This window comes from Vulpes vulpes, chromosome 5, assembly GCF_048418805.1.
Source record: "Vulpes vulpes isolate BD-2025 chromosome 5, VulVul3, whole genome shotgun sequence".
Lineage (NCBI taxonomy): Eukaryota > Metazoa > Chordata > Mammalia > Carnivora > Canidae > Vulpes > Vulpes vulpes.
The window spans coordinates 123,102,689-123,123,946 of NC_132784.1; the positions used below are offsets into that span (position 1 = coordinate 123,102,689).

Consider the following 21,258-nt stretch of genomic DNA (forward strand, 5'->3'; position numbering starts at 1 on the left):
ATAACAATAGCTCAAGCAAGATAGCCTTTTGTTTCTTTCTCACATAAAAGTCTGCAGGTCAGGTGGTCCAGGGCTGTGGTAGCTCCATTCCCAAGATCACCTCATGTTCCAGCTACACTGTGCCAGCCATCACAACCACATTCCGGTCTGTCTGGAGGAGGAAAAGAAGAATCAAAGGCATAGGGTACATGCCAGCTATCCTTTAAAGAAGGTCTCGGTGCCATACTTGGCTTACCTGTGAGAAAGAGAAAAGCATCCCCTGACATTCAAGAGCTGCCCTGGCCCTCGTGGCTGGGCCTTGGTATTCTGTTAAGCACATGCAATTTCAAAGAACATTAACATCAGACAAGGCCATAAAAGCAAGACTACTCCATAATTATGCCTGAACACAGACAAAAATAATGAACGTTGTCCAAACCACAAAGTGACCAGACATCTCCCTATTTTGCCTAATGTGAACGACTGCTGCTTTGTTACCAATTACAGCTTTGGTTGTGTTTCATTCCTCCTGATAATATTTTAAGATACCTAATTATAGAATTGCCCCTGCTTCCTGACAGCATGCGATCCAGAGTAAAGCTCTGCTTCTTCAACCCTTCCTAAAATGGCCTAATACAGGCCAAATTCTATGCTAAAGTCCTTCTAACACCCTGCCACTGAGACACCCATGGTTCGCTGTAGTCTTCATTCTCCCTCCTTGCCACAAGCAGTAACTACTGGCTTATTCCTATGATCTTTGGATGAAGATCACTGACACCTGTTATTGGAAATAAATTAGTTATCGGACTACATTCAGTTGTGGGGTTGCTGAGAAATGTAGTCTTGTCCTTGGGCCAGCATGTGCTCAGTGAAAATTGGGGTCTCTGTTGCCATAGGAAAGAGAATAGGTAAAGGACCAACAGACCATCTTTTCCACAGTCTCTAAACTTAAAAAGCTTAAAGGCGCTTCTGATGTCACTGTCCAAAATAAATGTGTGCTAAGAAGCAAGAAGGTGCCTTAGAAAACAGGCCGTGTAATTGGCATGAGTCGAGGAAGCCAAGTTGTAGGCTCAGTTTCTTTCAAAAAAGGGAAAGATGTCTCAGGTGAGAAAAGCAGCCTCCACAAAGGAGGGCAGGCCAGCTACAGAATAGAAATCAGTTGGACCAAAACCAAATTCAAAGAGCACACTGCAGAATAAGACATCCTTTGTAAGCTTCATTCTAACAGGAGAAAAACAAAGTCATAAAACGTTATGATTGTTGATGATAAATGTTGGCTACTGCTAACTCCAAGGTAGTGTGTAAGCAGAAACAGGGATTGGTTCTGTCTGGGAACAGCAGAGATCTCAGTGCCAGCCTCACAGAGTAGCTAATATTTTAGCTGCGCTTTAAAGAACTAGGAGGAGTCTAGTAATAATACAAGTTTTAGGGAAACTATTAAATGAATGGATTTTTCTGCATTGGATGTAATAAAGGTCATTATTTGTGGCAGGGGGTGGGGTCGGGTGGGGAACATGCTGCTAGTGTTCATTCATGAGAGACACAGAGGGAGAGGCAGAGACACGGGCAGAGGGAGAAGCAGGCTCCTGCGGGGAGGCCTGATGCGGGACTTGATCCCAGGACCCCAGGGATCACTCCCTGAGCCGAAGGCAGATGCTCAAGCACTGGGCCACCAGGGGTCCCACATGCTGCCAATGTGATGAGGTTTTAAAATTAAAGTGAGGACGACAGTTGGTATTAATGCTGTCTAGGTTTTCTCATTGAGGGGGTACCTTGCTGGCTCAGCAATAGAGCACATGACTCTTGATCTTAGGGTTGTGAGTTCATGCCCCGCATTGAGTGTAGAGCTCACTTAAAATAAAATTAAAATTAAATAAAAATGAGCAGCTTGAAAAAAAAATTCCTGCTGAGAAGTTGCTTATGATGTCCTTTGGCCAGCTCTTTGTGTTTCCATATGCTACAGGTAAGTGTATTAGTTTTTTTATTTTTAAGCAGCAAAACAAATAGCCCTGGGTTCATTGCTTAAACAAACAAAAATCATTGTAATTAAGTTAGCTTTGTAGATGTTTCTTCATAGATGCTTATTAAAGACTCTTCAAAGAAAGGATCCTGGGGCGCCTGGGTGGCTCAGTTGGTTAAGCGTCCCTCTCGGCTCTCGTTTTCAGCCCAGGGCATGATCTTAGAGTCCTGGGATCCTGCCCCATGTGGGACTCCCCACCCAGCAGGGAGTCTGCTTCCCCTCTCCCTCTCCCTGTGCCACTCACGTACGTACTTTGTCTCTCTGTTTATCTAAAATAAATAAATAATGGCCTAATGAAGGTATTCCTCACCTTCTAATTTTTTGCAACCAAAGTAGGAGCAATGACAAAATAGGAAGAGAACATTGCCTCTTCCACTGAAGACAATGTTAGATGATTAATTTCTGTAGCTTTCTGAATAATAATAGCAGCTGACATATTTTGATCCTTTATAGATTATTGCATTTAAGCCTCCACACAACTCTATGAATTAGTTATCTTTTATTTTAATTTTACAGATGCTCAGAGTTACACAGCATGTAATTGGCTGAGATGACATTTGAACACAGACACTTAAATTTTAGAATCTGAACTCTTAACCACAATTCTCATGCCTCCACTTATATAATAAATAATACACCGGCATATTATTTGAAAGTAAGCAAAAAGTGGAGTAAATACAGTATTGAGGACAATTAAAAGAAAGAAATGAACTGCTTTGAGCAGCTACAATATGCCAGGCATTATACTGTGTGCTCTCATTTAACCTTCACACATCTAGTATGAAATACATAGTATTTTTTAATTTTCTGTTTTATAGATCAGGAAACTGAGGTTCAAAGAGCTTAGATAATTTATACAAAGTAACTTCAGGTCTATTTGAAAGCAAAATTCTTGCTCTTAATTACCTGAAAGTGTTAGCTACATATTTATGGTGATGTTAAAACACTGTGGAAGATGTTTGCTGTTTTTGGTAAGAATGTTCATTTTTAGTTGTCTACATTTTTTATTTTATTCAAAACATATTTTCAGTTGCTGATCAGCTTCATTATATTGCCCACAGATGTCACTTAGAGAATGGAAAAGAATTTTAGTATTGGAATAAAATGTAATAAAAATAAGTACCATATTTGCTTTAAAATTATCACATACTATTAGATATTATCAATCGAAATATAAATGACTTTGTAACTATATACTTTTTTGTATGATTCACTATATTTCAGTTAATGAAGTTGTAAAATTCATAGAATTTTATTTTTTTAAAGATTTTATTTATCTATTCATGGGAGACACACAGAAAGAGACAGAGAGAGACAGAGACACAGGCAGAGGGAGAAGCAGGCTCCATGCAGGGAGCCTGACGTGGGACTTGATCCGGGTCCCAGGATCACACCCTGGGCTCAAGGTGGTGCTAAACCGCTGAGCCACCCAGGCTCCCCAAAATTCACAGAATTTTAAAAATTCAGAATTTAGTATCTAAATTGTTTTCACAAGTCCGTTGATAGCCATGACCCACTAATTAGTGTTTTTCTCGTCTGAGTTTTGAATGTCACAAAATGTCAAAGGTGCCTGGGTGGCTCATTTGGTTAAGCATCTGACTCTTGATTTCGGCTCAGGTCATGATCTCAGAGTTGTGAGACCAAGCCCCACATCTGGCTCTGCACTGGGCATGGAGCTGCTTAAGATTCTCTCTCTCCCTCTTCCTCAGCCTCTCTCCCCTTCCCCCTACAAAAAGAATGTCACAAAATGTCAGAATTATAAAATCTGAAAGTTGGGCAGACTTTTTAAACTATGTAGTCCAACCTTCTCATTTTCTTGATGAGGACACTAGGGTGTCAAGAGGTTAAAATGATTTGCCCAATGTGACAAAACAAGTTATGCCAAGGAATAGCTGGAAGCCTTACTACTACTACTACTACCTGCCCTTACTCCCACCCACCTTAAAGTATCTAAATAGAAATGTGTTTGCTATGTTACAAAACGTGAAGACCCCAAAATCTATTGGAATTACCCCAAATCACTTTGAATTTAGTTAAAAACTGTGTTTGCTGTGCACTTATGAATCAAATTGCTGCCTTTGTGCCTCTTTTTTCTGTATAAATTCTGGAGTCATCAGTGTGTTAAAGCCACAGTTCCTTTAACTTCAAGTGCAGTTCCTTCCTTCTGGTGTCATTACTGAATTCACTCACAACATACTTAGAGTAATACTTGTGCTTGCTCTGGCCAGCGGCTCTGTTCAGTGCTTTATGTATATTGACTTATTTGATCTTTCCATGGTCCTGTAATAGCCACAGTTTGTAGATGACAGGACAGGCACAGAGAAATAAAGAAATCAGATCCTTTAAGTTTCAAGTGACAAAGCTAGTGATTCTAACGCAGGCAGTCTGCGTCCACGTACAGTGCTCCTAACCACTATACAAAAACTACAGTGACTACAACGTAACATTCATAGGTCTTTCCAGAAAATTTTTAAACATCTATCCTCAGAATTTTTTGCATCCATATATTCCTTTGATTCATAATTCACTTTTTTGTTTTAGGCAAAAGAGTTCTTCTTTTTGGTGCTTTTAACCCCCTTGGATTATGCCAGTAGTTATACATTGTCTACATAAATTTTCAATTAACAAAATAGCTAAAGTAAAATACATTAATTTTAAAATAACCTAAACAACATAAAATATGTAAAGAGTGAAAATCTCTTAGCCTCCTCTCTAGTTCTGTTCTAATCCAATTTTTCCAGATACTTTTCAATCTATTTTCAAAGATACATTTTTAAATGTTACACATAAATGCATTTATGTGTATATATACTTGCATATGTATAGAGATATATGGACACATCTGTGTGAATAAATATATGAAAATCATACAGTTTAATTTTTCACATATAGAAATCTACATCTTTTTAAAAGAATTTTAAATTTAATCAGTGAATACCTGGTGCCATTTGAGCTCAGTGAGTTTTTTTTTTTTTAAATAGTTACCTCTAAAACCACTTGACATGCTTTTAATGCTGTTTCTTAATTTATCAGTTTAAGACTTTGTATTACTTATCTATTGCTGTGTGACAAATTGCCCAAAAACTTAATGGCTTAAGATAACACTCATTCATTATCTCTCAGTGTCTACAGGTTAGTACTTTGAGAGTGGCATAACTGGGTGATTCTGGCTCAAGGTCTCGTGAAGTTGCAGATAAGCTCTCAGTCTGGTTTGCAGGCTGGACAGGGGGTGGGGGCATCAAGATGGCTTGTGGGCAGAGACACTGGTTCCCTCTCCATCCTCTTCTTCTTCTTCTTCTTCTTTTTTTTTTTTTTACAAAATCTTTTGTTTTAAAGATTTATTTATTTATTCATGATAGACATAGAAAGAGAGAGAGAGAGAGAGAGGCAGAGACACTGGCAGAGGAAGAAGCAGGCTCCATGCCAGGAGCCTGACGTGGGACTTGATCCCAGGTCTCCAGGATCACACCCTGGGCCAAAGGCAGGTGCTAAACCACTGAGCCACCCAGGGATCCCCCCCTCTCCATCTTCTTTAGAGATTTGTTAAAATGTCTTGCTATTGCTCCTTATTTCCTGCTGCCTTTGTCATTATCGTTGTATATGCTATTTTATTCCTTTGCTGTTATTTAAATGAGATTTAGTGTAATCAGTGCATCATCTTTAACTGGAAGACCACCTCATACCATTTAAAGGCTGCACAGTATTTCACAATAATAGCTGTACAGTAACTTTAAGCATACTTTTATAGAAAGACATTTGGATCATTTATTTTATTTAGATCCTCCTTATAGATCTCTGAATATATGTAAAAGTGTTTCTATGGGATTAAATCTCTATAATTTGTTAAGGGATATATATATATATATATATATATATATATATATTAAGGGTACTACTAAGGGTTGTCTAGCTGGCTTGTGACTCTTGATCTCAGAGTCAAGAGTTTGAGTCCCATATTGGGTATGGAGCCTACTTAAAAAAAAAAATTTTTTTTAACTAAAAGTACCACAAAATTGCATTTCACAAAGCTGTACCAATTTACTCTGAAATTTAGTTTTGGTCATAGTTGTTCATACATAAACATTCAAACATCCTAGGACTAAGCAAGTATTCCTCTCTGTTATATCCTGTTCACGAAAGAGTGGGAGGAAAGGAATATATAAGGTGTTTCCACAGCATAATGACAATTCCATCTTTAGCCTGTAAACAGGAAGTAGAACCAGGATGAAAATGTGACTTCCTCCATTTTCAATGAGAAAAGCATAACAAACACCCTCCGCCTCCAGTATTACCCCCCACAAAGAATTAAGCAGCTAAATAAACATGCCACCACCTATAGATAACCACATTCACAAGTAAAATGAAGGTTGACATTTTAACCAGATGAAAGCCAGCCCCAAACGAAAATGGAATCCCTGTATATAAGGACCTATGCCACCGCGGCCACCTCAACATATATAATAACTGCCTGAGTAACTATGTGTAAAATGAGTTTTTTAAGTAGAACAATACATTATATTTACAAAGAGTGTTCAACTCTTAAATGAACTTTATGGCAAATCAGTCTTAATGTATTTTTTAATTCTGTAAACATCTGTTTTCTCAGATGAATTTTGAATAGATCCCTTATTTAGTTATTGAGGTCTTTATTTTAAAATTAGCCAATTTGATTTAAACCACATTTTAGGAAACTATTGTTTTTCTGTTCTTGCTCCCTGGTGATATTTGTTAGTGATACTTCTCCTGGTCCTTTTAGGAACCCTTTATAGTACCTGGCACAGTGAAGGGCTTCAGAAAAACTCACTTTCTGGCAAAGAAAAGGATTTTTCTCTTAGTTTCTAAAGCGCTGTCCTTATCCTCATGGCTGTTAGCTTTGTGTGTTTCTGAGCAGGAATTTTTTTTCTTTCTTTTTAAAAAACCATTTAAATACAATTTAATGAACATGTAGTGTATCAATAATTTCAGAGGTAGAATTTAGTGATTCATCAGTTGCATATAACACCAGTGCTCATTCCATCACGTGCCTTCCTTAATGCGCATCACCCTGTTACCCCATCCCTTCACCTCCTCCCCTCCAGCAACGCTCAGTTTGCTTCCTAGAATTAAGAGTCTCTCATGGTTTGTTTCCCTCTCTGTTTATGTCTTATTTTCCCCTTCCTTCCCCTATGCTCATCTGTTTTGTTTCTTAAATTTCACATATAATATTTGTCTTTCTCTGACTGACTTATTTCACTTAGCATAATACCCTTCGGTTCCATCCACATTATTGCAAATGGCAAGATTTCATTCTATCTGATGGCTGAGTAGTACTCTATTTTATATATATATATATATATATATATATATATATATATATATATATATATCGCATCTTCTTTATCCATTCATCTGTTGGTGGACATCTGAGCTCTTCCATAGTTTGACTATTGTGGACACTGATGAGCAGGAATTTTTCTGTCTCTGATGGTACCAGAACTGGGTTGAGGTGGGCTTCCTGAAGGTAAAATGTCTCCAAATGCCACTGTTCTTATATTACAAAATTGTAAGTTCTTAGAAAGTGGAAATCTTCTGCCCTGTTCCCTAATTCTCCACCAGCAGCTCATTTTTTCCTGCAAATGCTCAGAAATATGAATTGAGTAAACAAAACTGGTATTTATTCTGAATTTTCAGGCCACACGAAGATAAATTTGTTTCACAAGGTTATCTCAGTAGCTTACTCATGTTACATGTAGGCTGTAAGTCAGGTGCACCCCTATTAGCCTTCTAGTAGGCTTCACATGCCTCCTTATTATAGGGACCTAAGCTGAAGAAGCATTCCCTTTGTGAGACATTCCCTTCTCATTGCAGAAAAAAAGATGGCTGGTGGAAACACAATGTCTTTTAAAGCTTCTACTCAGACATTATGTATAATCATATCTGCTCACATTCCCTTGGCCAGACCAATCATCTGTGAGTGGGGATACATAATGTTTCAGGAAGCCTATCTATACTTGCAGTCTCTTATACAAGGTGACTCATATTTTTTATAATATAGATGTGATAAGGAGATGAGAAGAAAGTGCTACATTTGAGATGTTATTCTTCTGATAGGAAAGGAAAAGTGCTTAGAAATAATTAGATCTCTGTGCAGAAGAGTGGAGGGTTTACTGGTTTTGACATTTTGAAAGAAAGAGCCAGATTACAGTGGAGTGAGTCTGCAAACAGATCTCAGGCTGGATTGCTAATGGTATGGAGTTTCTTTTTGGGGTGATAAGAAATTTCTATAATTAGTGGTAATGATTGCACAAATTTGTGAAAATATGAAAAGCCACCGAAGGGTATACTTTAAAAGGGTACATTTTATGGTATGTAAATTACATTTCAATAAAACTGAGATAAAAAATACTTGCATGCTGGAACTGTAAAAGGGTGTTTTTGATACTTTAAGGAACTTTATATTTTTCTAGGGTAATGTTAAAAAAAAACATATTCAAAGAGGGGCAGCTGGGTGGCACAACCAGTTAAACATCTGACTCTTGGTTTCAGCTCAGGTCATGATCTCAGGGTCTTTAAGCTTTTTATTATGGAAAGTTTTAAACATACATAATAATATCACAGTATTATAAAACCTATATACCCATCACCCAGTTTTAACAATTATCAATTCACCAGTTTTGTTTTCTACTATACCTCAAATTACTTGAAGTCCTAAGTAAATATTTAGTACACATGTCTAAAAGTAAGGACTCCACCATTTAAACATGATCACAAAATTATTATTACAGATCCAAAAACAATGGTAACTTTTTAGTATCATCAATTTTGTAGTTAGAATGCTTATTTTCCTAATTGTCCTATAAGGACAATTTAATAAATTGTATGAATAATATTTTTGTGAAGTCTCTTTTTTTACCTGAAAGAAAATCTAGTGCTATAGATTATTATAAAAGAATTATGGGATTCAGAGCAAGAAAGTAAAATTCTTAAAATATATATATAAACTATTTCCCAGAAAATACTAAGTATCTGAAAGGGAACTTCTTTCTTCAGCCTTAATGACATATTTTTACCCTAACATTTAAATATATGTGTGCCTCTGCAGGTAGTTACCTTTGAAGAAAGGAACTGGAGGTAAGGAGGGGGATTTTTCCTTTTTCTTTTTTTAAAGTAAGCTCCAGGCCCAATGTGGGGCTTTAACTCACAGCCCTGAGATCAGGAGTCCACATGCTCTACCGACTGAGCCAGCCAGGCACCCCAGGAGATTTTTAACTTATTCTCTATACTATTTGGATTTCCTAACTTTGGCAGTGTATTTTCTTTAAAAATTAATATCAAGAGGAGTTCTCCAGATATTCTACTTTTGCTATCCCCTTTTTATTTTCCTCTATTAATATATAATAAGTGTTACTTTTTATGTAAGGCGACAATGAAGGCTGAAACAAAAGACAACAGCCAAGGGTGCACATACGCCATTGAACTCTATATAATTGCTAGGAATGGGTTGCAGATTTGTGTTTAGACTTTATAGTGACCAATGAGAGGATAAGCTGATGAGATACACAAGATATTATGTAAGAAGAAAGTGAACCAATTGCTTAGGGAAAGCACACGTAGGCCTCTTAACAGAGGCAGAAGAAGGGTCCTAAGGGTCTCCTAAGGGTCCTCATAGAAGATTCCACTTTGTAAAGAACATGCAATCCACACCCTTGACTATAGCTGAATGCAGAGTTTCTCGGGCTGTTTTATAGCTTCCCTAAATGTAGGCTGATGCCAGCCACCAAAATTAAAATCAGCAAAAGCAATGCTGAGAGTAAAACGGCAATGCCTGATACAGTCCTAGCCTCCAGGCCTCTGCTGGTCCTCATTGATTGTAGAGTATTCGTAGGCGTTGCAAAGGCAGACGTGTGTGGAGGGTGACCACCTGGAGAGCCCCTGCCCTAATTAAATGGCACAGCTGCCATTTTCTCAGTTCTAGCAGATGTTGCCATGTTGGGACACCCGTACAGTGTTTCAGTCCTTCTATATTTGAAATCTCATAATTTTTCAATGTCAGCTCAAATTTTTTTTTTTTTCAGCTCAAATTTTTAAAGATACTGTGTGGGCCAAATAAAGTATGTCTGTGTGCTAGATTGATCTTATTTTGTGACATTATCTAGAGGAATGAATTGATTTCATATCCTTCAGATAATCTCCACGATCATGCTTCTTTCAGCACATCTACTTGTTCTAGTTTTTTTCTGGACTGGAGTAACGATCAACTTCCTCTTGCAAGAATAAGAGTTGCTTCAAGGCGTGCGTTCCTGAATAGAAGGCCAAAAAGGAAGAGAAGGTAATACATTCCTTTTCAGTTTTCATGAAATGATCAGCAGAATATTAATTTTAGAGCTAGCCCTCTTCCACACTATACTTGGAACTAACCCAAAAGAGGCCTTACTTATTACACAGTGGCCAAAAATGACCTGGGGGCAGCAACCAGGAGGCATTTCCTCCTCGGTTTGGTTCTTCTATTTGTACTTCCCACCACTGACGTTAGGGCTTGTTGTTCTCTTACTCGTAGGTCACCAATTCGGAGTTCACAGATAATGGTGACTGGAAGAAGGTTTGACCTGTAATTTTATTAGAACCAAAGAGTACTATTGAGACGTCAGCATGATTCGTGGGTGTCCCAGTTCTTACATTGTGGTTTTAGCAGGTCAGCCCTTCTGATGCATGCATACCACTAAGGCTAAGTCAAGGAGAATGCTTTTCATTAGTATCTCCTCTAGGACAAGTATAAAATGTACATAACTCCCAGACTGGCAAGGTTCACATTTGAGAATGACCTCAAATACTCAGCTAATCAAAGTCAAAGGAAATAAAAATTTTAGAGACCACAACTGGAAATATGTCAGATTTGTTTCTTTTTGGATTATAAATCCAGGGAATGATTGAGATTTTTTAAATTCATATGTGGAGTTCTATGATTTCTACTATTAATTAAAGGAAGTTTTTAGAATAGTTGAAGTACATGGCATCACATTAATGATGTACTATATCTATTTGGAGCTGTTTAACATGTTTGGAGGCAACCATATCTACTGCTGCTACAGGGTGTCAGTAGATTACATTTAAATAAACACACATTCCTAGTGTTTGGCTCTTGTGGTAGATACCACTTATCAGGAGTCAGATTTAACCTTTAATCAAAATAATTGTTAAAATTAAGGGAAAAATGTATTTAGTTTTGGCAGGATATAAGTATTTATCTGTATTCTTTCTAAAAAAGATTTGAAGTAGCTTATAATGAAGTATTGAGACATTTTTTTAAAAAAGGAAAAAACAGAATAAACAAGTCAGTGTTCAAACAGGTTATTGGGAATGGAAGGTTTAGGGATGATGAATAATTAATCTGAAAAGAACAAGTAGATGTTAAAATTGACTAGAAAACTTAACTCTGAACTCTTGGTAAAAAGAGAAATATAAGGCACCCCTGGGTGGCTCAGACAGTTAAGCCTCTGCTTCCAGCTTGGATAATGATCCCAGGGTTCAGGGATCAAGTGCCATGTGGGGCTGGCTGCAGGGAGTCTCCTTCTCCCTCTCCCTCTGCCCCTACTCGTTCTCAATAAATAAATAAATAAATAAATAAATAAATAAATAAATCGTTTTTAAAAAAGGGGAATATAAGCTGCATAGTTCTTAACAACAACTAAAATGAAACATACTAGTTGATGAAAAGAAACAAGTATTGCCAAGCATTAAACTCAAAGACAAGTTTACCACATAGATCTTATGGAGGACAAACAAAAATGTCATCAAATTAAAAAAAAAATGTCATCAAATTAAAATCTTATGAAAGATGACAAAATAATCCCTACTTGGTTGTTTCAGCATAGGTTTCTGGCCGAAGTCCAAGAACAGAATGTTAAATAGATTTCTATGAAAGCTGAAGAAATATAAATTTATTTTGTAACTTTGGGGGTGATTGTAGAATGAACAAGTATAGACTCGATAATTGCTATGCTTCTTAGAATGTCTGCTTAGTGTACAATGAAAGAAATATTGAAGACAACCTGTTTCAAGACTCACAACCCTTTTGAGATCTTTCATTTTCATTAATTCATCAGGTATTTACTGATGTCACTACATATATGTTTATTTTATATGTGTCCTAGAATGTTCATGATTATCTTATCATTAGATGGCCCTAAGTATGTATGTATGTATGTATGTATTTATTTTAGATTTTTATTTATTCATGAGAGACACAGAGAGAGAGGCAGAGACACAGGCAGAGGGAGAAACAGGCTCCATGCAGGGAGCCCGACGCAGGACTTGATCCCGGGTCTCCAGGATCACGCCCTGGACTGAAGGCGGCGCTAAACCACTGACCCACCCGGGCTGCCCAGCCCTAAGTATTTATATATGATGTGTACATCCACTTGGTTCTAAAGAAAATTGTACTTACTATCAGCTCTACTCTCTGAGATATATACATATTAAATTCTATATTCAACTACTGTTTTCATGAGATCTATAGATAATTAATTTTCACCTCTTGTAAAAGTGAGGGCATGCACTTAAATGGGAAAAAAGGTCAAAGAAAAACATTCCATGGATCTAGTTTGGACAGAACATTTTAAATTATTAATATAAACAATTTAAATAACAAGAGGCAAGGGATTAAAAATAACCAGAAAAAATTCCAGACCCTCCAACTTTTATCTGGCCATTTGATCTAGCCATTTGTATTTCTGATAAAGTCAAATATTTCTGGTCAACTTCTCATATATGCATTTATTTTGAGCCTTGGCTTTAGGAACACAGCTAATATATGTGCCAGATGATTTTGATCATAATGGGTGATAAAAGATGAAACATCAAATGTTGTAATATGAGGCCTATGTCAAACTCCGAAGTATAAACCTAACAATTCTCTCTACTTCTGTCCTTCGTGGGAAATTATGTGTAACATTAGTTTGAAATGCGTGAAGAGCCTCTCCCAACATAGCAGAAAGGATGGAAATAACTTCACTCAGGCTCTAACAGGAGAGACAGTATAAGGCATTATGCTAGGCATTTTTATAGGTATTATATGTTCTCAGATCCTGTCCATGGCATCTCGTACATGAGGGAACAGACTTGGGTTAAGTAACTTGACCAAAAAAAGTGTACCAAGTGAGGATCATAATGATGGCAATAACGTGAGGAGGCTTCCTCCAAAGGAGGTAAGGTAACCTGCCCCAAACCCCACACTAAGTGTTGGACCAGTTTAGTTTGTTTTTTTTTTTTAATTTTTTTTTTATGATAGTCACAGAGAGAGAGAGAGAGAGAGAGAGAGAGGCAGAGACACAGGCAGAGGGAGAAGCAGGCTCCATGCACCAGGAGCCCGATGTGGGATTCGATCCCGGGCCTCCAGGATCACACCCTGGGCCAAAGGCAGGCGCTAAACCGCTGTGCCACCCAGGGATCCCCGGACCAGTTTAGTTCTTTGCCCAATACATTATAGGCACATTTTTTTAAAATATTTATTTATTTATTTATTTATTTTTATTTATTTATTTATGTTAGAGAGAGAGTGCACATGAGAGCTGGGGGAGGAGCAGAGGAAGGGAATCTCCAGCAGACTCCCCCTGAGCACAGAGCCAACACAGGGCTGGATCTCACCACCCCGAGATCATGACCTGAGCTGAAATCAAGAGTCAGACGCTCAACCAACTGACCCACCCAGGCACCCTGGCACTCACATTTTAATAAGTAAACAAAAGGACACTGTGATAATTGTTAACTTTTTGTGGAGAGAAGGGTGTTGTTGGCAGTGGAACAACATCAGTGAACCAAGTGAACAAAATCCAGTGCTTGAACTTTCTGTGCTCCTTATCCATACCTTGCCTTTCTCAATCCCTGTTTTCCTGTCATATGCTTATAAATTTGAGGGAATGTGAGAGTTTAGAGAGACCATAAGAGCATATTTTAGGTGTATGAAGTTCCCCCAAATTAGCTTACCCTTTACCAATTTCTAGGAAGCTCTTCTGTTATCTAAAAAAATTAGGAGGGGTGGTTTATTAAATTAAATAAGTTCTGAAAACCTGAACTGTAATTTCTCCAGATGGTCTATTTACTAGATTTTTTGCAGAATAAAAATTTTTGTAACGTGGTATTTATTTTTGCTTTGGACAGAAATGAATACTCGTGGCATTTAACTTCTAAAACACAACAACTCCTTTGCCTCTCATTGATAGCAAAGCTTTGTCTTCCCTTAATATCACCAGTCATGTCTAGTTGGGTTTGTGTGGTCCAGAGAGCTTCTTTCCATTAGAGAACTTTCTCCTGTGATATATCTACTTCTTTTGGGGTGGAGATTCCACAAAATCTCCCTCTGGGTAGCTGATTCCAGTGCTTACTCATCCCTGTAATCAGGAAGTTTATCTTTGCATCTACCATATATGATTCCCCCTGCATCTCATCAGGCTCTGCCTGCTGTGCCAGTGGGAGCAAGTTGGCAGACGTGTTCACTGGGGAGCCTTCCCAAACTCTTAAGCAGAGAATGCACAAGGGAGTGGTTGTTGGCCAGTGAGGTGTAGAACAAATTACAGAGTGCCCACCATGGTCTGTAAGTGACAATAATCCTACTCTGATCCCAGCCCAAACTGGCTGCTCCATTAATCTCAGTACCCCCCAAATTATTCTATTCCTCTCCCTTTCCCCTTCAAAACAGCTGCTTAACCAGGGATTGAATGGAGCAAACCTGATGAAATATGTTTCATTTAGATCTGAGTGATTGAGAAAGCTTTTTTTCTCCAGCAGGTATTTATTTTTTAAAGCAAACCCCTCTTTCTTATTTTTTAAGATTTTATTTATTCATGAGAAACAGAGAGAGGGAGGCGGAGAAAGAGGGAGAAGCAGTCTCCTCCTGGAGCAGGGAGCCCGATGCAGGGCTCCATCCCAGGACCCTGGGATCATGACCTGAGCGGAAGGCAGACACTTAACCAACTCAGCCACCCAGCTGCCCCAAGCACCTCTTGATTAAGGAATAAAATGCTTATCAGTGAAAGAAATTAGAAGCTGGAGCTCATATTACTTCCTTTCAGGCCTGTGTAAAGTTTAGAAATAATACAGTAATAAACTGCTTAACAGATTATACCCATAAAGCAAATAGTATCTACTATTATTAGATCTATAATCCAAATAGTCTTTGATCCTGTAAATAATAATTCTATGTCCTTATCTGGAGAGTTTGGTGCTTTAATACAGTCCATATTAATAGTTTTGAAATGGAGACTCAACTAATAAGCTCAGTTTCTTTTTTTTTTTTATAAGCTCAGTTTCTTAAACTTGTCCTTATAGGTCTGATTGTATATTTTTTAAAGCTTTTGGTTATTTTTCCTTGGAATCTTTAATTAATTTACAATATATCTATAACATTTATTTTTCTAATATTTCTATAAGATGCATACATTTTAAAATGTGAACAGCCAAGGGTCACCTGGGTGGCACAGTCAGTTAAGCATCTGATTGGTAATTTTGCCTCGGGTCGTGATCTCATGGGTCGTGAGATTGAGACCCACCTCAGGCTCCATGCACAGTGGGAAATCTGCTTGAAATTCTCTCCCTTTGCCCCTCTCTTATTTTCTCTAGAATAAATAAATCTTTTTTTTAAAAAAAGATTTTATTTTTAGGTAATCTCTACAAATTAACATGGGGCTCAAACTCACAACCCCAAGACCAAGAGTGACTGAGCCAGCCAGGCACCCCTATTTTTCTTTCCTAAAGTAATTGTGCCACTGGTGTCCTGCAAACCATCTTCTGGTCTTACCCATCTGTTTTCTTGTATTATTAGAAATTTCAGTTTTAATTCAGTTTTCCTAGGTCATGGCCACTCCAGCCACTTTGAAGTTACTCTTAATTATCATTATTCAAATTATAATGGAACTGCAAAATGGCATAGGGTTCAGGACTGATCTCTAAAACACTCTGCAGTGCCCAAGTCCTAATTAGCTGTGGTATATTGGAAAGAAGGGGATGTTGAAAAGGTGGAGAAATATTTGGAAAGGAAGGAGGCCAGAATGAGAGAGAGAGACCTAGAGATCCAAATAGAAAGATATAGATGAGTAATGAGTTTAAATGGAAATATGGGGCTAAATAGGAAAAAGGAAAAAAGTCTGCAACAGAGAGACATAATAAAATTCAATAAGTGAGTAAGTAAGCAAAAGTTTAATGTATACACCAAGTCTTTTTTTTTTTTTAATTTTTATTTATTTATGATAGTCACACAGAGAGAGAGGCAGAGACACAGGCAGAGGGAGAAGCAGGCTCCATGCACCAGGAGCCTGATGTGGGATTCGATCCCGGGTCTCCAGGGTCATGCCCTGGGCCAAAGGCAGGCGCCAAACCGTTGCGCCACCCAGGGATTCCTGTATATACCAAGTCTTATTTAAAGCTGGCACACCAGGTGTCCATTATTCCCAGTGACTATTTGAAAATACAGTCTTAAGATAATTTTTTAAATTAACCATTACCATTTTAAAAAATTCTCTCCAAAAGATAATCTTTTTATATGGAGAAAAATTAATAACACTTATCTTTGATTTGGGCTAACATACAGAAACAGATTTTTTTTTTTCATTTAAAAGAATTGCAGTATGGTATCTTAGAAAAAGCAGGGGTTTAAGATCTAGGTAGATTTGAATTTCAAGTCTTTTCTTCTTGCTACTTGTTAATCCCAAAGAATCACTAAATTCTCTGGCCTGTTTCCTCCTTTACAAAATAGAGCTGTAATTAAAGACTTTCAGGCCTGTCATAAAGCTTAGAAATCATGTACATAAAATGTTTTGCAGAGAGTATGCATAAAATAAGCCAAAGCTATTTTTATCAGATCATGCAGTCCCAATTAGTCATTGATATAAGTAATATTTCTTGCCTTGATCCCTGACATTTCATTTAATAGGGCCACCTGTATCTTTTCTTATTTTGTGTGCTTGGTATTTTGACATTAAATAGGAAATTTTAACATTCAGAAAATAATCTACACAAAATAACTCTAAAATGTCATCTAATTATTTCTTTACTGCAACCAGTAATTTATCTTGTCTTGCTAATGGGTACTACCTTAACCAAGTGACCAAGTTACATCACTAATGAGCAAAACTCTCTCTGTATGCCCCTTGAAGTAATGCGCTAAAGAAGACACAACATCACTCATTAAACATTCTTGCCAAAAATACATGTTTTGATCTACTAATGAGGCAACCTCAAAGTAATCTAAATTGGAGAATATTCCGTAAAAACAAATGGACTGTATTCTTCTAAAAAAAGTCACTGTCATGAAAGACAGAAGAAGGCTGGAAAACATGCCAGATTAAAGGAGCTTTAAAAATGTCCTCTAAGGGACACCTGGGTGGCTCAGTGATTGTCTGCCTTTGGCTCAGGGCATGTCCCTGCAAGGAGCCTGCTTCTTCCTCTGCCTGTGTATCTACCTCTCTCTCTCTGTGTCTCATGAATAAATAAATAAAAATCTTAAAAACAAACAAACAACAAAAGAATGTCAGCTAAATGCAATAAGTGGTCCTGGATTAGATCTTGGATTAGGGGGAAATTTTCCAGAAAGATCAATACTGGGAAATTGGTGAAATTTGAATAAGAGAATATATTAAATAATAATATAATATTATATTAAAGTTTGAATTTCTGGTTATGTAAGAGAATATCTATAAATATAAATACATAGATAGCACACACAGATAGATAGGCAGAGAGAGAGACAAAGGAAACACTAAAGCAAATGTGACAAACTTAAAAATTGGTGAATCTAGGTGAGGAATATCCAGGAATTCTGTGTCCTACTCTTGTAATTCTTTTGTAAGTTTGAAATTATTTAAAAATAAAAAGTTCAAGGTGAATTTAATTTATCTTGTTTTATAGAAAGCAGCTGATTTGTTGATGCAACTAGAATTCAGTTAGAAAAGGTTTCTCGTCCTAGCCTTTAGCAACCTGTTAAGATTTATTTACCATAATTGATTCCTTATTTTTGTGAACGTACTTACAAGAAGTAATGAGGGTGATGAATTCTCTGCCGTCCTTTTAATATGTGGTTCCTCCAGGCAAGCAGAATATCATGGCTAGCTCTGCGTGTAAAAGTTTGCATTATTAATAGAAACTGAATTGATGATTAACTAGAAAGCAGCAGTTACAATTAATAGTTTTGAACTTCCATATATAAAAGTTGTACCCAACAAATAAAAATTAAACCTTCTTTAGGAAAGATCGATCTCAATTTAGCCCATTGATCTTCAGAGAAAACTGTTAATATATACATTTTGAAAAGTCATTTAAATATTTTAGATTTGTTTTCTCTGAGAATTTAAGAAAGTATCACTCATATAACTTCCCCTGAAGTCTGGAAACAAGATTAAATCTTACCTTTTGGTATTAAGAGGATAAAAGGGGGGTCTCAAACATTTCACTTTTCCCCCAGAATGTGAAATTCCTTATGAGCTAGCCATCAAAATATGCTGTTTCAACAGCATAAAAATGATACTCTTATTTGGATTTGGTTCACATCTGTATTTTCAATTTTGTGTGCATGCATTCATTTTAGACTAATTTTGGGTTCCATTTCTATTTTTAAAAATAAATAAATTTTCTTTATAAAACTGGCAAAAAAAGCAAGTGCTCCTTTATTTAATATATTCTCCAGTTGGGAATGGTCACAGAATCCTAGAGGCCATGTGTCATGAAGTCAGTGAAATCACTCCTTTGTTGTGGAGCTGAAGTGCTTTTGTGAGTCCCTGTGGTTTGACCGGATTTCCGGGTTGAGTTAGAACAACCTTTGCTATCATGGGATGCCTTGCCCTGGTTGTGCAATGTAGCCATTAAAACCAAGCAAACCTGTTCAACTACTTCAGTTCTGTTTCTTCTATATCCAAATCAGGTTATGCCCATGCAAACATGGTTCAATAGAATATTTACCACCTGACAAGAAGGATTGCAAAAATTTCTGTGGACTTATTGAATTTAAAAAAAAAAACTGGTTTGAAAATATGCTATGAGTCCACTGGGGCTTGAAAGACACTCGGAAAAACAGGCTTTATTGTCTGAGTAAAATTCAGGTTCAGCCAAGAATAGGTGACATCAGATGCAATTGTTCCTGACAGGTGGCTCTCCCTTTCTTCTCTCTACCCACCTGGGCTACCCACAAACTCCTTTATTTCTCATCCTGGAACTATAGCACAGGTGTGGTAGGTGTGGCACTGCCACTGGCATAGCACTGGAAGAGATGCTCCTGCTTCCACCCAGGCCTGGGACCAGGTCATTGGTGTAGGCATGGATCCTTCATTCTAGTTTTGGGGCAGAATGGGGGACAGAACGTGAGAGGAGTATATGAATCGTCCTCACAAGAGAACGTATAAAGTCCTAGTTTCAGTGATTCCAGATTTCTTTAGTTTTTACATGATGACCTTAGAAGTCCATCATCTATTTCCTGTGAAGTAGATGATTTTTTTTTAAGATTTTATTTGTTTATTCATGAGAGACACACAGAGAGAGGCAGAGACATAGGGAGAGGGAGAAGCAGGCTCCCTGCAGGGACTCGATCCGGGGTCGAGAACCCGGAGATCACACCCTGAGCTGAAGGCAGACGCTCAACTGCTGAGCCACCCAGGCATCCCAGATGATTCATTTTTTATGCTTTTTGTTCTGCTTTTGAAATTTATTTTGAGAAAAATGTGAATCAACTAAGTTTGAACTCAATTTTAACTGATATTTAATTTGCTAACTCAAGTATTAATCCCTCAAAAAGAAAAGAAACCACTTGTGATCCCCAAAAATGGATTTGGAAATATTATTTTTAAAAAGAGGCAAAGAAATGGCTAAGATTTCCCTGGGCAGTTTTGTGTTGTAACTTTCCATTGCCAACATCTGAAACTTCCAGGGTTTGTGTTACAAAAACTGCTCTTGCATAAGGGTTTTCTTCTTTGTTTTATTTTATAATATTTTGCGCCCCCAATACTTTGCTGCATTAATAGGACATTTTGGGGTCTAAACCATGAAAAGATACACAGATTATTAATTGTGTCTGTGTACTAAACAAGTAATTGCTGAGGGCCTACTATGTGCCAGCCGCTGTTTGTGTGCCCAAGGTACAATAATGTTGCTCCCAGTCTAATTGGAGAAATATCTATGTATCTGAATAATTATGAAGTGGTCAAGGAGATGGTAAAAGAGATACTTACAAAGCACAACCAGGACCAGGCAATGGAACAATGAATTGTGCAAGAGGGAGGCAAGAAATGTGGTAATATTTGATCAAGGTCTTAAAGGATGACTAGAGATTCACTCAGTGGGTTCACCCGGTGGGAGTAGGCATTCCAATCACAGGGAACATTGTTTGTAAAAGCAGGGAGGCCTGAAATGCAAGATAAATCCCGAAAGTGGCCTGGAATTACTGGAATTTAGGGTACAAAGATTAAGCATAACTTCCTTTCACCAGTTGGCTGGCTCTCAGCTGCCTCTCACATTCTCTCTAGCTTCATGCCTGCTTCAGCCCCTAATACAACAGAGCTCTTTTTCTCACCCAGCATCTCTGGCCATTGAGTAGATAATTTCTGGGCTAGTTTATGAGCGTCAGACTCCTTTCATGAAAGGGACACACCTAGCGCCTCTCTGTGTGTATTACTCTCTTTAACAAAACCAATCTTGCCTAGTCTGATTACTCCTCCTGTTTATTGGGGTTTATTCCCAAAGACTTTTGACTGCTTTCAAGTCAAGTCTACCCTTAAAGAGTAAAGATTTGTCATCATTTGGGATAATTAAGGAATATGTTGCACATTCTGAAAATAATCTTGAGAAGTATTCCAAAAATGTTTTGAGAAGAGTTGGCATCACTTTACAGCCTTTTAAGGTGATTCTCTGAGAAAACTCCTTTGGATATGCAAATTGTAGTGTATTTTAAAATAGTCACATATTGTTCATTTTAAGGTGTGAAAATGATATTGTGGTTATATCTTTTAAAAAATTGTTTTTTAGAGACACATACTGAAATAATAAAGTGAAATGGTGTGAGATGTGCTTTAAAATAATCCAGGGGTGGGAAGAGGAGGCAGTGTCGGGAGTACCGATGAATTAGTGGATAGCTATTGGGGTTAATCGTACTTGGTCCTGCACGTGGGTTTTTTGTTTTTGTTTTTGTTTTTTTTTTTTTTGCCATGTTCCAAACTTTCAATGTTAGAAAGTTTTTTTAAAAAGTCACATTAGGTCAGGACGCATGGGTGGCTCAGTGGTTAAGCGGCTGACTTTGGCCCAGGAAG

The 21,258-nt window shown here is 37.5% G+C and overlaps 1 long non-coding RNA gene across 2 annotated transcripts in view; it reads left to right on the forward strand.

Annotated features, from left to right (window-relative positions):
• LOC140599102 (uncharacterized) overlaps window positions 1-21,258 on the forward strand; it is a 77,396-nt gene that overhangs the window by 24,393 nt on the left and 31,745 nt on the right. The window contains exon 2 of one of the 2 annotated variants that reach the window (XR_012001835.1): window positions 10,191-10,307. The exons of the other annotated variant lie outside the window; for it this stretch is intronic. This is a non-coding gene — a long non-coding RNA (uncharacterized lncRNA). The remainder of the gene's footprint in view (window positions 1-10,190; window positions 10,308-21,258) is intronic. 2 annotated transcript variants of the gene reach the window in all.